Source organism: Carlito syrichta, unplaced genomic scaffold (genome assembly GCF_000164805.1).
Source record: "Carlito syrichta isolate Samal-C Ts95f unplaced genomic scaffold, Tarsius_syrichta-2.0.1 Scaffold304681, whole genome shotgun sequence".
Taxonomy (NCBI): Eukaryota; Metazoa; Chordata; class Mammalia; order Primates; family Tarsiidae; genus Carlito; species Carlito syrichta.
In genome coordinates this window covers 290,724-306,955 of record NW_007248777.1, presented here as the reverse complement: position 1 = coordinate 306,955, position 16,232 = coordinate 290,724, and positions in this window count along the sequence as shown.

Sequence of the window (16,232 nt, the reverse complement as noted above, 5' to 3'; positions counted from 1 at the left end):
CTGATTTTTTGATTTAGTAGAGATGAGGTCTCTTTGAGTTGGAGTCTCACTTTGTCTCCCAGACTGGTGTGCGGTGGCATATTCACGGGCACCCGTTGGACTCCGGTGATCCTTCTGCCTCAGCCTTCCAAGTAACCGGGACTACAGGTACTCACTACCACGCCCGGCTAATTTTTAAAAATTTGTTGTAAAGACCAGGTCTTGCCAAGTTGCCCGGTCGGGTCTCGAACCCGTGGGTTCAGGTGATCCACTCGCCTCGGCCTCCCAAAGGGCTGGGACGACAGGCTGAGCCACCGAGCCTGGCCTTAAGCATTCTTCAGGCTGCTGAAAACCCCGGCCAACGTCCCCCAACGTGGTTCAGCTGTGGTGTGTGATCCCCTTTGGGCAGCAGATGTGAGGGCTCGTTTTAGAGCTGAAGTGAAGATGACAACATTCAAAATCATTCTATCCAGCAGCGAAAAGGAGCCAGAGGCGGCCTTTCCTGATAGTGCCTGAGTAAAAGATGCTGATGAGAAGCTGGGGAGACCAAGAGGAGCGACTGTCCATCAGGGCATCTCGGTTGCCAGCGACGGTATCCACCACTGCGGCCAGTGGACCCGGGAAGGGAGTTGCTTAATAGTTCCTGGGTGGTTCGTAGAACCCTTGAGGGGTCACAGGGTCAGGACTGGAGGCCACACAGTCAGGAACACGGCCGGAGTTTTGAAGAGAGTTGTCCAGAGAGCCCCCTGCCTGGCCACCACCCTCCACCAAGGCCCCTCCTATGTGTCCCCAGCCGATCTTGTCCTGTGGTCTCTTCTGATTAGACGCCCTCAGCAGACATATCCGACTGGGGAAGCCGAGCCACAGCCTGCACCCAACCTGAGCCTGAGAGGGGGGGAAACTGCTGTCTGGCCTCCTTGGGGAGGTGCGGACTGCCAGGCAGGAGACTCCCTGGTGGGTGGACGTGGGCCGGGGCAGCCAGAAAGCGGGGCTGAGGTCAGCTCCACCAGCCGGGCTGGTGGGAGGGGAGCCAACTGCTTCTAGCATCTCTTGTTCATTTCTCCCCAACTTGGGACAAGAGACGGGGCAGAGCAAAGGTGGCCCTGCCAGGCCTACGTCAGAGTGGGAATCCACGGCTGCAGACCCGGGAGGCCAGCGAGGCCAGTGAGGCCACACAGAGGTTGTTGCCACGCAGAGGCGTCTCCCGACCGCTGACCTCATCCCGCAAGAGGAGGGCCGTGTCTGCTGATCCACTGTGGTGCTCCCGGTCGGTCAACCATGAACTAATAAATGACGCTTTTGTCTCTCAGCCTTGGAAGCCATCTTGGAATCCTGGAGTCAACATTTCTTGGTTCAACCTGTGTTTCCTGAGCATCTGCAACGTTTCGGGCCCTATTGTAGATGCTGGGGAGACTGTGGGAAAGAGATCAGAGTTCCAGACCGGGCACAGAGCACTTTGGGAGGCTGAGGTGGGTGGATCTCTTGAGCCTAGGAGTTTGAGGCCAGCCTGGGCAACTTAGTGAGATCCTGTCTCTACAAAAAAATTTTTTAAATTATCCAGGAGTGGTGGCGCATGCCTGTAGTCCCAGCTACTCAGGAGGCAGGAGGATCGCTTGAGCCCAAGAAGTCAAGGCTACAGTGAGCTGTGATCACACCACTGCACTCCAGCCTGGGCCGCAGAGTGAGACTCTGTCTCTGAAAAAAAAAGAAAGAAAGAAAACAAAGTCCCAAGCTCCTGCCCTCATAGTGGAGACAGGCAATAAATTAAAAACTCCCAAAATATGACTATAACAGAACACAACATAGTATGATATCATTCAGCACCAGGTAATGGTATGTGTTTTATGAAGAAATGTAAAACTGGATATGTGACTTAGAGATGCTAATTTAGAAAAACAGTCGAGTGGCTGAGCACACAGGTTCAAGCCTGTCATCCCAGCACTTTGGGAGGCCGTGAGGCAGGAGGATCTCTTGAGGCCAGGAGTTCCAGACCAGCCTGGCCAACATAGCGAGACTCCGTCTCTATTAAAAAATGATAGCGATAACATTTTGAAACAAAATAAAAATAAAGACGGTTGAGGAAGGCCTCTCTCTCTCTGAGAAGCTGACATCAGAGCTGAGACCTGAAGTGGGGAAGGGAGTGATCCAAGCACGTGTCCGAGGGAAGCACATTCCAGGCAGGGGGAGCAGGTGGTGCAAAGGCCCTGGGGTAGGAACAAGCCTGGGGTGTGCCCCATGCAGTGAGGCAGCCAGGGAGGCAAGGGTTATGCCAGGTTTCCCGCCGTCAGCAGATCGATGGAATCATCTCAGCAGGCGGGCGCGGGGGCGGGAGGGAAGGGGCCGTCTTCACTTTTGAGCTTCACTGGAAAAACATGATGTCAGAAGCCGACAGTAAATCTCGGCTTGTCCCAGAAAACAATGGGCCCGTGCAGCCCAGGAAGCGTCAGGCTGAAAGTCATCAGCCCAAGGGGCTGGGGCGCGGGCGGGTCATATGGAGTTTGTTAACAGATCTGCGTTTTGAAAAAGAGCTTCCCAATTGGGGACAGAGGAAGCTTCTGGCCAACATCAAAAAGATGTTTGTTGTGGTGACTCTGCAGACATGAAAAATGGAGAGTCCCTGGGTAGAGATGTGGAGGGACGTGCCTGCCACATTAAGGGGAAAATGGGTCGCCGGGCAGGGGTCTACGTGGGATGATCCCTTCTGAGAGTTCACCCACTCATCCACGCATTAAGGACCTACCACGTGTCCGCTCCCTGCTGGGGGTGGACAGCACAGACGTGGCCTCCTGGACCACCTCACTGGGGAAGAAAGAGAGCAATCAGCCATCACACAAACGCAGCATCTCAAGCTCTGAGCTGAGCCCAGGGACGATGCGGCACTCTAAGAAAGTGCACATTCGTCGCCTGGTGGAGAAAGCCAGCAGGATGCGCTCCAGCCTGTTGAAGGGCGTTCCACATTCCCCACCACCCCCTTTCTTCTGATTGTCTGTAGGTTCTAATTTTTTTTTTTTTTGAGTCAGTGTCTCACTCTGTCGCCCAGGCTGGAGTGCAGTGGCACGCTCGTGGCCACCACAGCCTCTATGTGTTGGGCTTAGGTGATCCTCTCGCCTCAGCTTTCTGAGTAGCTGGGACTGCAGGCCCGAGCCACCATGCCCAGTTGATTTTTTTTTTTAATTTATTGTAGAGGCGAGATCTTGCCAAGTTGCCCAGGCTGGTCTCAAACCCCTGGGTTCAGGCAATCCTCTCACTTCTGCCTCTCAAAGTGCTAGGATTACAGGCATGTGCCACCACGCCTGGCTAATTTGCTGATTTTTTTGTGGAGACTGGGTCTTGCTATGCTGCCCAGGCTGGCCTCAAACTCTTGGGCTCAACGGATCCTTCCACCCTGGCCCCCCAAAGTGCTGGGATTACAGGCATGAGCCACCATGCCTGGCAGTAGATTCTAGTTTTTTTTAAAATAGTGTCATGCTTTATAATTGAGTGAATTAAAAAACAGCAAAATAAACAGGGGTGCAGGGGTGGGGCTGGAAATCCTATGTCTGAAGAGGATTTAAAACCAGGGAAGGGGCTGGGTGCAGTGGCTCACATCTGTAATCCCAACACTTTGGGAGGCTGAGGCGGGAGGATGGCTTGAGGCCAAGAGTTCGAGACCAGCCTGGACAACATAGCAAGATCCAGTTTCTATTAAGAATAATCATCCTAACAATTTTGGAGAAAGATAAGTAAAACCAGGAAAGAAAGAACACACCAGAAACTGACCAGCAGAGGCCGAGTGAGCGGCCGCCTTCCTTTTCCTGGGACGCCTCTGGAAACTTTTGAACACGTGCATATTCAAATCACCACCGTAAGCAAATGTATTTTTAAACGACACTTCCAGCGAGGTTTTATCTGCATGAGGAGCGAAAAAACAGACAACAGTGGGATCTCAGTATAAACACGGCAGCAGAGCCGAATTCCCATGAACATCTTAGAGCGAGCCTCTCTGGGTGACCTTTGCTGTTTCTCCTCTATTTGGAATAAAAGGAATCAAACAAGACAAGAAGAAAGGCCCCGTATGTAGGGCACCACCGCGGCCAGGGCCCTCCTGGGCCTCACAAGTGTGTTTCGGTCTCACCCTCACCGCAGCCTCTCAGCCCCCGTTTCCATTTGACAGACGAGGAGACTGAGACTCCACCAGGGAAGCCCGGCCCAAGATCCCACAGCTGCGGTGAACCACGTCCATCTGGTCCTAAAGCCTGTCTTCACACCAGGAAGCTCAGGTGCCCTTCAGATGTCCTTCAAGGAAACTGCGTTGCTTGGAAAATCTGGGAAAGAAACAAACAAACCAAACAAGAAATATGACATTTGTAAAACCACCTCTCTGAGTCCGATGGGGCCTGCGGCCAGCCTGCTGGAGAGGGTTTCTCGGCAGGCGCTGTTTGTATTTTGGGCGGGGCACTCCTTCCGCCTGGCTGTCCCCAGGGCACGAGGCACATCCCTGCCGCTAAATACCAGGGCGCCCCTGACACGGACACCCAGACCCCCACCTCTGCCGGCCTCCCCTCCTCGATGACTGCTGGTTTGGCCCCGCAGGGACAGCGACCCCTGCGGTGGGCTGGCACTTTGCCTGGCAGGGCCACCGTGGGATGGGCTTGACCCGCCCTGCAGACTCGAGAGGCAGGGGCTTCTGTGGCCTCGTTTTGCTGGGGGATGAGGCTTAGAGAGGAGGGGTGACTTGCCTGAGGTCACACAGCCGGGACTGGGTCCCAGGCTGCACTGTCTCCTCTCTGGGGCACGGGGGAGAGGTGGGCCGCCTTGGCCCAGGCCACCGAGCTGCTAGCCCAGCTGGGAGGACCAGCCGGGAGGACCGGAGCCCTGCTGCGAGGAGGCCGGACAGGCCCCGGCGGGCAGGCGGCCACTCCGGTGGGGACCGGGAAGCCAGCACTCCCTCCGCCTGCCCGGCAGCGTCCCGTGGCCGTCGGCCAGGCCCCGCCTGACGTCAGGGTCTGACCAGGGACATAATGTGCTGGCGTCCGGACAGGGGCTGACTGCAGAGAGACAGGCCGCGGGGCGGGGCGGTCAGAGCCAGGCGAGGCGGGGAGGGAGGCGGCAGCGGAGCGGAGGAGCCAGAGCAGATGGAGGGAGGGAGGGAAGCTCAGAAAGCATGGAAGAGGCAAAAACAAGAGACGGGGAGACAGAGGGACAGACAGGAAGGCGGCTGGGAGAGGAAGAGCCAGAGAGAGAGGGAGGGAGGGAACAGGGAGAGAGAGAGAAGCAGGGGTGGGGAGAGAGAGAGAGAGAGAGAGGGCGGGCATGGGTCTGGGCAGGAGCTTGGGGGACCCTGGCCCGGGCTGGACATGACTCCGCCCGGTGTGTGGTGATTGCCCCCGGGTGGGGTGCGCCTCCCTGCCTGGACGTGGGGTCACAGTTGGGGGCCTCGCTCCCTTGGGGGGAACCCAGCCCCTCCCATGGCAGGGAAGGGATGGGAGCCCTGCATGCAGTGGGCGCTCGGCAGAGGTGAAGCCTAAGAGGGGTTGGGGGGAGGGGAGTCCCCCAGAGAGCAGCCCTGGCCACCCCTCCCGCCCCTGCGTGATGCCCGCCAAGGCCCCGCGCCGACCTTGGCCCGCTGCTGACGGGTCCGAGAAGGCCGTGATCCCAGGGCCATCGCGTCACCAAAGCCAAGCAAGGCTGGCCGGTCACGTCTGGCCCTGCAGCCCCATCCCCCTCCACCAGCTTAATCATTAGACGGCCGGCAGGGCTGAGGACTGGGCCCGCCGCGCTCTCAGGTGGGGCAGCCGTGCCCACGCATCCCCGCTCCAGGCAGGGACCCCGACGCCGGGGACCCCTTTCTCCAGCTCCCGCTTTTTCCAGGAGCCTTCCTCATCCTCATCCTCATCCCAGAATCCCCGCCTCTGGAGCGCTGCCTGCACGCGGGGCGGTCCCCAGCACATGGCAGGACTCTGTTTTCCTGCCCTCCTGACGGTCCCGGGAGATGAAGTGCTGCTGTGATCCCGTTGTACAGATGAAGAAGCTGAGGTTGGGAGAGCTGGAGTCACGCAGCCGAGGCCACCCGCCAAGGAGCAGCAGGGCCGGTGCCCTACTTGCTCAGAGAGGGGCCGTGGCATTGGCGCCGCCGAGCGCCCGGCTGCACCCCGGGACGGCCACGAGCTACCTCCTTCGGCCACCAGGATGACTGGCTGGCCAGCAGGTCTCAGCCGGAGGGGGGCGAGCCGACCTCCTCCCCAAGACCCTGGGCTGCTTCTGGTGACACTTGGGGCCGTCACCACTGGGGAGGGGCCACGGCATCTCGCGGGTGGAGGCAGAGAGGCCGCTCCACCCCATACGGTGCACGAGACGTCCCCAGATCAGGGAACTGTCCTGCCCCAAACGTCACTGCAGAGGCTGAGAACTCGGCATGAGGTGGGCCTGGCGTGACACCCCTTGTGTGAATGTGGAAACCGAAGCACAGAGGGAGGGCACCGCTGGCCCAAGAGCCCACTCTCTTCCCCGGAAGACCCTCCGCCTATCCCGACAGCTCCCACCGCCTCTGTCCAGGCCCTCCTGAGGCCTGACACGCTCAGCACTGATGCGGCTTCCCCACCCGCCTGCGCCTGGAGACGGTGCTGTGCTCATGGTTGGAGAACCATCACGCCGGAAAGTCACTGGGGATGCAGGAATGACTTTATCTTATTTTTTAGTTTTTAGAGACAACCTCTCACTCTGACACCCGGACTGGAGTGCAGTGATGAAATCCTGGCTCACTGCAGCCTCAAAATGTTGGGCTCAGGCAATCCTCCTACCTCAACCTCTCAAGTAGCTGGGACTACAGGCATGTGCACCACACCTGGTGAATTTTTTTACTTCTTGGTAGAGATGAGGCCTCACTATGTTGTACAGGCTGGTCTTGGACTCAAGCGATCCTCCCACCTTGGCCTCCCAAAGTGCTGAGATGACAGGTTTGAGCTGCCATGCCTGGCCAGGCATGCCTGTAAATGAATTTGTGTTTTATTCACAGCAACACCGAGGGACACTTAAAATTGACCACACAGAGCAAGTGTTTTCTGAGCACTTACTGTGTGCCGGGCCCTGTCCTTGGTGCCGAAGACGTGGCAGACCCAGCCCTTGCTGGGTCTTCAGGACATGGTGGTTTAGTGGGGGAGACAGATGAGAAACAAAAGCACAAATGCACCCTCAAGGTCATGTCCATCTGAGCTGAAGACCATGGGGGAGGGGTGGGGCCGTGCCCGAGAGGCTGGTGTCCAGCAGGATCCAGAGGTCAGACAGAAAGGATCAGCTTCGGGAAGAGGCAGAAGGAAAACCGCTGGCAGAGGGAACAGCATGTGCAAAGGCTCTGAGGCAGGCCCTCGTCCAGACTGGTCAGCACAGCCTGGAGGCCAGCGCTTGGAGCCTGAAGAGGGAGGAGGGAGGAGGGGATGAGATTAGGGAGGCAGCAGTGAAGGAGTGCAGGGTGCCACGTGACCCGTGCAAGAGCTTTGCAGTGGGAGGCAGGAGACATGCATGACTTTGAGCAGAGGCGGGACGGGACGATTCGGGCTCTAATGGGATGCCTTTGGATGCTTTGATTGTGGAATCATGGTCCTCAAAGACACCCTCGCCTTAATCCCCAGAATGGGCGAATGTTACTTTATATGGCAAAAGGGGCTCGGCAGCTGTGACTCAGGTAAGGCCCTTGAGACGAGCGGATTAGGCGGGATCGTCCAGGCGGTCCAGGGGAAGTGGGAGTCCTGGGGCAGGCAGAGGGAGATCGGACTGAAGAAGAGGAGGAGGCAGAGGAAAGGGCGGACGGTGGGGGCAGCCATGCGGGGCTGGCCCTGACCATGGAGGAGGGCCCGGAAGCTGGAGCCGCGAGGGAACGCTCCCTCCGAGCCTCCAGACCTCGGCTCCCGACCTCCAGCGCGGTCAGAGGATGAGTGTGTGTGGCTCTAAGCCGCGGAGTCTGTGGCCATCTGTTTCAACCCCAAAAGGGACCAGGAGGGATGCTGGGGGTGGGGGAAGGCAGTCTGCAGGAGGGCAAGGTGGGAGCCACGTGTGGCAGAGGGGGGTAGGGGTCCGGGACACAGCCAGCTGCCACGTGGTTCCTACTCTGAGGAGCCCAGCGAGCGGGCCTGGGCACAGGGCACTTGGCAGCCTGGAGTTTTGGGCCCTGTGCCTCGCACTGCTCAGGCTTCCTCGGGGCGGCCTCCCTGGCCGCTGTCTCCTGAGCCTGGCAACTCCCTGAGGTCACTGTGTGTGTCTCACTGTCTTCCGACCTGCTTCACCCCCGTCTGTTTGTGGCCTGGCCCAGAGATGTGCTCAGTACATATGTGTTGAGAGAATGAGCAAACACGCGAATGGCATCTTCCAAGCAGGATGATGACCCAGAACGGACCCCAAAGCCGGCCCTCAGCAGGCCACCTCCTCCTACACCGATGGCACAGCCTGCCTTCCGGAAGCTTCCCCATGGCGGGCTGGTGTTCTGTCCTTCTTGAGGTGTTGGACACACCAATCACAGTGCGTCAGGGAGCCCCCAGGACAACAGACCACATAGGGCTTGGGGAAGAAACTGAGGTCCGGAGAGGTCAGGGTCTCCCCAGGCTGCGGGTGGGCAGAGTCTGCAGCTGGGTCCCACCCTGGCCGGGCCCCATGGCCGGGTCTTCGCTGGCATTCCCAGAGGGCTCCGGTCCCCGAGAAGCAAGAGGTGGTCTTGGCCTAGGAGGCGGAGGGGGTGTAGCTGACCTGCCGAATCCTGGCTGAGCCTGGAGGCTTGAGATCCAGTGCCCTGGGGCCGGACCCCAGCTCTGCCGTCCCCTGCTGTGTGGTCTTCGGCAAGTGTCCTGCACTCTCTGCCCTGGGGCTCCGCGGAAGGCTCCAGCCAAAATTCTGGACAGGGTTGTTAAAGTCCTCCAGGCTACATTTTGTAATAAAAAAGACCCAGCAACAGCCAGGCACGGAGGCTCATGCCCAGCACTTTGGAAGGCCAAGGCCAGAGGATTGCCTGAGCCCAGAAGTTTGAGGCCAGCCTGGCGAACATAGTGAGATTTGCCTCTATTAAAACAAAATACAAGCTGGGCTCGGTGGCTCAGCCTGTAATCCCAGTGCTTTGGGAGGCTGAGGTGAATGGATTGCCTGAACCCGCAGGTTCGAGACCCGCATGGGCAACTTGGCAAGACCTCATCTCTACAATAAATCAAAAAATTAGCCAGGCATGGTAGTGCGCGCCTGTAGTTTCAGCTACTTGGAAGGCTGAGGCAGAAGGATTGCCGGAGCCTAGCAGGTTGAGGCTGCTGTGGCTGGGAGCGGCCACTGCACTCCAGTCTGGGCGATGGAGTGGACTCCAACTCAAAAAAAACAAAAAACAAACAAACAAACAAAAATGAACAAGTAAAAAGACCCAATATGTATTCTAGCTGACATTTTATATCAGACTGTACTGTTTGGGGCATGCAAATGTGGTCATAATAAAATGTCATAAACTGAATTTGAAAACATCAACAACAACAAAAAGAGGAGTCTATTTTTCTGTGTGAATGAAATCCAGGTGCAGGCAGCTGTGAGGGAAGCATCTCCACGAAGCCTTCAGTGTCCTGACTCCTTCCTGGACACCACACTGCCGTCTCCAGGTGTGGTCCCCTTCCCATGGACCCAGATGCAGACCACTGCGCCAGCCTTCATGTCTGCCTTCCAGGTGGCAGAATGGAGAAGGAAGGACAATGGGCAAAGGAACCAACTGCATCTGCTGGAAAGAGTCCAGAAACTGCCACACAAATCCCAATTTCAACCCCTTGGCCAGAACTCAGACACAAAGCTGCACCTAGCTGCAAGGGCAGCCAGGAACAGTTGTGTTATTTATTCCGCACAGCCATAAACTTAGTGAAAAGTCTATCAAATATTTGTGAATAAACAAGGTAATTTCAGATCGTGATACATCTGGCCAGGTACAGTGGCTCCTTGCAATCCCAGCACTTTGGGAGGTTGAGGTAGGAGGGAGGATTGCTTGAGCCCAGGAATTTGTGACCAGCCTGGGCAACATAGTGAGACCTTATCTCTACTACAAAAAAAAAAAAATGCTAACCATAAGCTGGGCGTGGTGGCAAATGCCTGTAGTCCTGCTACTCAGGAGGCTGAGGTGAAAGGATAGCCAGAGCCCAGGAGGTTGAGTCTGTGGTGAGACACGATCGCACCACTGCACTCCAGCCTGGGCGACAGAGTGAGACGCTGTCTATAAAGATAAATAAGTTGTGTTAAAAGATAGTGACGCATCCTGTGAAGGAACAAAACAGGGTGACCTGAGGGAGAGTGAGGGTGGGGAAATGCCTTTTGGAGGAGGTCACAGATGATGACAGGCCCAGGGGACAGGCATTCCAGCAGAGGAGCAGAGAGCATGCTGCCCTGAGGCAGGGACAAGCCTGGTGTGACCAAAGCCAGAAAGAAGGGGGTGCGGCACAGCTGGTCAGAGCCGGTTGGCAGGACTGGATCCTGGAGTTACGGCAAGGCCAAGGTGGCTGGGGCGTTTCTTCTGAGGGGCGTGGGGGCCACTGGCCTGCCGTGAGTCCCTGGCGGAGGGCAGGCGGCACTCCCTGGGCCAGGGCTCAGGCAGCCCCTCTGAGGGCTTCATACCCACGCGCGTTTCCTCGTCCCTGCATTTCCTTGGTGCTACCGGCCAACCCGCTGCGTGTCTGGCTCTGTGCCAGGGACCAGGCGGCAGCAGCAGAAACGGCCCTTCCAGTCGCTGCCCTCGGGAACAAGGAGATGGATGGAAAACCCAGAAGCGGGTTGACACGGCTCAAAGTGGGTGTGGGTGACTCAGAGGAAGAGTGAACGGGCCACAAAAGACTGAGTTTGCTGCCAGAGGTGACACCAGAACCATGAGGACAGTGAGGCCTAAAGAGGGAGACGTGGCTGGGCACGGTGGCTCACGCCTGTCATCCCAGCACTTTGGGAGCCAAGCAAGAGGATTGCCTGAGTTCAGGAGTTTGAGACCAGCGTGGGCAACTGGGCGAGACCTCATCTCCACAACAAATCAAAAAATCAGCCGGGTGTGGCGGGCACCTGGAGTTCCAACTACTTGGAAGGCTGGAGCGGAAGGACTGCCTGAGCCGAGCAGGTTGAGGCTGTGGTGGCCGTGAGAGTGCCACTGCACTCCAGCCTGGGCGACAGAGTAAGTCTCAGACTCAAAAAACAAAAGGAAAAAAGAAAGAAAGAAAACACCATCTAGGACCAGGCACGGTGGCTCACGCCTGTAATCCCAAAACTTTAGGATTTAGGAGGCTGAGGTGAGAGGATTGACTGAGCCCACGGGTTTGAGACCAAGCTGGGAAACTTGGCGAGACCTCACCTCTACAACGAATCAAAAAAACCAGCTGGTGTGGTGGCACGCCTGTGGTTCCAGCTACTTGGAAGGCTGAGGCGGAAGGATCGCCGGAGTCCAGCAGGTCAAGGCTGTGGTGGCTGGGAGTGTGCCATTGCACTTCAGCCTGGGCAACAAAAAAATAAAAACAAAGAGGGAGAAAATATTTCAGGTAGAGGGAACAGTTTGTGCAAAGGCCAGGGGCAGGGGAGTTCTCCCAGGAGCTGGGGGTGGGGGGTGTCCGACAACCCCGTGGAGGTGAGCAGAGTTCAGATCACAGGATGCTGGGAGGAGGGCTCGGGCTTTCCTGCTCTGCAGAGGACAACGTATTAGCAACTTTGACCCAAATCCCCGGGCAGGGCCTGCAGCTGAGCCAGACAGGCAGGGGCCGCCCCCTCCGAGTGAGTTTACAGGCTCACTGGGGACAGAGCCCCACCTCCCTGCAGTCTGCTTCTGGCCGGGTGCTCTGGACTGGGACGTCCTCCTGCTTCTCCTGTTTCTGGGCCCCAGACCACACTGAGTCACACCTCCTGCCCGCCACCCCCAAGGCTGCCATTCCGGCCCAGCCCTGGGATCCACAGACCCGCAGGACCCAGGTGCTGGGAGGGTGGCCGTGTCCGCAGCCAGATGTGCCCACTTCCCAGAGGGAGAAACGAAGGCCTGGGGGGACGGGCACCCTTCCCTGAAGTCTCACCCTGAGGCTGGACTAGAGAGGGCCAGGGCCTGCCCGAGATCTCCTGACACTGGGTCCTGAGTCTTTACGCTATCTGATCAAGAAGGAAAAGAAGGGAAGGAGGAGGTGGAGGCATGGGCGGGGGGGAGAGCTTAAAAGAGATATTTAGGGTGACAGCTTCTGAGTGAGCCCTTCCCCTGCCAGGGTCAGCCCCTTCCGCAGAATCCTGGGGGTGTGGGGGTCACAGTTCCACAGGCAACGTGGTCTAGAAAACAGAGAAGCTGTGCAACCCACCCGTCATCACACCAGTAGCTACCTGGCAGAGAGGAGACCCCAGCCCGGGTCTGGCTGCAGTTCCCAGCCCCAGCCTGCGCCCGCCTGGAGGCGTCTGCCGCCGGCTCCCCTTCGTGGCAGCATCCAGCCTCGCCTTCCCCCGCGGCCCGCAAGCCTCGGGTCCCCTTCCTTTGGCCCACAGGGCGTCTTAACTGCCTTTGAGCCAACATTCAGAGCCCAAGAGACTGCACATCAGAACTCGTTTGTACCTCCCGCAAGACACCGTAAGACTTCCCGGTGCTGGGTCCACATGCCCACCTGGCGACAAGCCACTGGGCTGGGGGTGCTCTGGGGACCCTCCACTTCCTCCGCTCCCCACGGCCTCCCTGGTCCTGAGACCAGCGGCAGGTGCCATCTGCCTCGAGACACACACTTTGTTTTTCCGAGAGCAGGAACACATTCCTCTGCCAGAAAGAGGAAAACAAGTGATGTTCCAAGCTGGGTCAGGGTTCATGAAGAGGGGAGCAAGCTTGAGTCTTGGTGGAACTCAGGGCTGCTCCTTGGTGTGTACTGTGCAAAGTGTGCCCGACCCCACACCGCCGCGTGGATTCCCTGCCCCAGGACTCTAGTGCAATTGTCAAATCAGCAAACAAAAATATGGGATGTCCAGTTAGTTCAATTTGCATTTCAGATCAAGGACAAGTGATTTTTTTTCAGTATAAGTATGTCCTGGGCAACATTTGGGACATTCTTGTACTACAATATTTTCTTTGCTTATCTAAAATTCTAATTGAACAGCACACTGTATTTCATCTGGCAGCCCTCACCAGGGGGCTGAGAGCACGTGCATCTCCAAGGGGCTTGTGTTTGAATCTTCTGTGCACCGTGCTGGGCGCCGCAGGCAAGTCACTGAAGTCTCTGGGCTTCAGACCATCCATCAGAGAGGGATAAAAATGCCATGAGGACTTGGCAACATAATACACGTTGCAAACGTTGACACAGAGCCCGCCTCACTGTGCTCTGTACACCACACTTCATAAATGTCAGCTGCTAGCTACCCCCTGCTTCTTTGCTAACTGAACCCTGGTTTGTGCCAACCATGCTGTGCCCAGCCCCAGGGGGTGGATGTGATTGGTTAACCCAGCCCCAGGGGGTGGATATGATTGGTTAGCCCAGTCCTAGGGGATGAATGTGATTGGCTAGCCAAGCCCCGGGAGGGGGATATGATTGGTTAGACCAGACCCAGGGAATGGATGTGATTGGCTAGCCGAGCCCCGGGAGGTGGATATGATTGGTTAGACCAGACCCAGGGGATGAAATGTGATTGGCTAGCCAAGCCCTGAGAGGTGGCTATAATTGGTTAGCCCAGTCCTAGGGGATGGATGTGATTGGCTAGCCAAGCCCCGGGAGGGGGATATGATTGGTTAGACCAGACCCAGGGAATGGATATGATTGGCTAGCCAAGGCCTGGGGGGTGGATATGATTGGTTAGAACAGACGGGGGGGGGAATGATTGGTTAGCCCAGCCCCAGGGGGTGGATATGATTGGTTAGCCCAGTCCTAGGGGATGGGTGTGATTGGCTAGCCGAGCCCCGGGAGGGGGATATGATTGGTTAGCCCAGACCCGGGGGGGTGAATGTGATTGGCTAGCCCATCGCCAGGGGGTGGATGATTGGCTAGCCAGTCATGGCACACCCATTCCAGTCTGCCAGTGGTTGGGCCAAGGCGAGTTTGTGGCCTGGTTCTAGCCGATGAGGCACCACAGGAAGTCTGCCGGCCCGCGTGTTCCAGGGAGACTCCTCCCTCCAGGGAGATGGCAGTACTGCCCCGGCTCCTCCCTCTTTGCCTTGGACACATCCCTGGGGACAAAAGGCACTCGACCCCTGCGGCCATCTTACGACCACAAGGATGGCGAAGGACGAGGCTGGAGGACGGCCGGGCTGCCCCGCCAAACCTGCTTTTGGGCCAACGGCAGATGTCCTCCCGGCTGGAGCCACTGCAGTTGGCCCTACAGCGCGACAGTCAGGAGCAAGGCCTTGGCAGTCAGGAGTCCGTCCAGGCAGGTGGCAGACTAGCCCTGTGCCTCGGTTTCCCTAGATGGAGAATGGAGGGGATGGCAGCGTCAGCTTCCCGGTGTTGTTGTCAAGATGGTGCGAGTTCGAGGGAGCGAAGGGGTGCTGACTCCGGTACCGGCAAGTTAAATGCTCCATGCAACGGCCAGTCGCTCGGAACCTTCTGTGGCTCGCATCCAAGCCTTTCTAGACGTTCCCTCAATGCGCCGGAGTTTGGGATGCTGCTCCCACGTCAGAGAGTCCCAAAGCACAAGCAACTGCGTCTGAGCTGCACGGTTGTCGGAGGGGTCCCCAGGATGCACGCTTCTTCCCATCTCACTCTCCCTGCAAAGGGTCCAAGCAGACCCCACGGCTGCTCTCCATCAGCTCCCCTGGGGGGGTGTCGGTCACGCCTGGAGATAGGCAGACCACAGGACCCACAAACTCCCACCCCCAGTGGAGTCAGGGTCCTGCTGTTGAGGGCTCCACGATCCAGTTACCGGGTAGCCCCAAATGGTGTAAGCCAGAAATCCACTGATGGGGTGCTAAAGCCGTTAAAACAGAGAAAGACAGAAGTGTCCAGGGCAGAGAACACGCAGCCAGAAGACAGAGGAGGAGTGAGGAGCTGGAAGACAGACCGGGCACAGTGGCTCACGTGCTTTGGGAGGCCAAGGTGGAAGATGGCTTGAGACCAGCCTGGGCAACACAGCAAGACCCCATCTCTTCCACAAAATTAAGAAATTGGCTGGGCTTCATAGCTCACTCCTGTAGCCCCAGCTACTCGGGAAGCTGAGGTGGGAGGATCGGTGGCGCCCAGGAGGTCAAGGCTGCAGTGAGCTGTGATCGCATCACTGCACTCCAGGCTAGGGAACAGAGCGAGACCCTGTCTCAAAAAATAAAGAAAAAGAGCTGGGAGGAAGCTGATGGGTGCCTGCAGGAAGCGAGAGGTGGAAGGCAGGCTCACGGCACTGCAGGGCCCTGGAGGGGTGGGAACCTCGGCAGAGGGCACGGAAAACCCCCCAAGCCCTCCCCCCACCCTCTCAAGAGAGTCTCCGGTGGAGGCTCGAGGGCCTCGAGCGTGAGCCCACTTACCCAGCAGGGAGACCCAGACCCGTCCCCCCGGCCACCGGGGCCAGACAGGAAGGCTGTCCCATCTTGGGAAGCCCCTCCCCAGAGACGCCGATTGGGGTTCCCCGACAAAGTGCCGGGGCCTCAGCCAGGCACCCCAGAGAGCGCCAGGCCCTGCCCAGAAACAGAACCTGACTGGCGACTGAGTGTCTCACGCCCTAAGACCAGGGAACATCTGCCCCTTCAGACCTGCTGACGGGAGATTCGGACGGCAGGAACACCCCGGACGTGCCAGGGCCGTCAGGGCCGGTCGTGTGGCCTTGGCCAAGCGCCTTCCCCTTCTGGGCCTCAGTTTCCTTGCCCTTCAGGCTGGGCATCGAACACGTTCCTGCCTGGGCCTGGGGGTCCTGTGCTCTGCTTGAAAACCTTCGGGCTATTTCGTGGGTCTCGCTTGGGGGCCTAATGGGTGTGGGCTGCAGGGGCAGGAGGACAAAGCTTCTCAGGGACCCCCGAGGGAGGCTAAGCAGGTGGGGGGGGTCCCTGGGGAGGGCCGGCTTGGAGCCGCGTCGTTATGCCCTGCCTTGTTGTACCTCCTTACGCCCTGTTCTGGCTCTTGGAGGAGCCATTTCATCATTCGAGCCCTAACTTCCCCGTCTGTGAAGCGGGATGTGGCCCGACCGCCACGGCTCCTGCGTGGCTCCGCCGCTTCCCCGAGCCCGGGGCTGCCCGCGCCAAAACTACAGCTCCCGGCGTCCCTTGCGGAGGGCGGGCTCACGTGGCCGCGCTCCGGCCAATGCGGGTGGGCCCGAGCGCCGCGGCCGGGTTCCCGGCCGAGCTTGAACAGCCGGGGACGGGCCCCGCC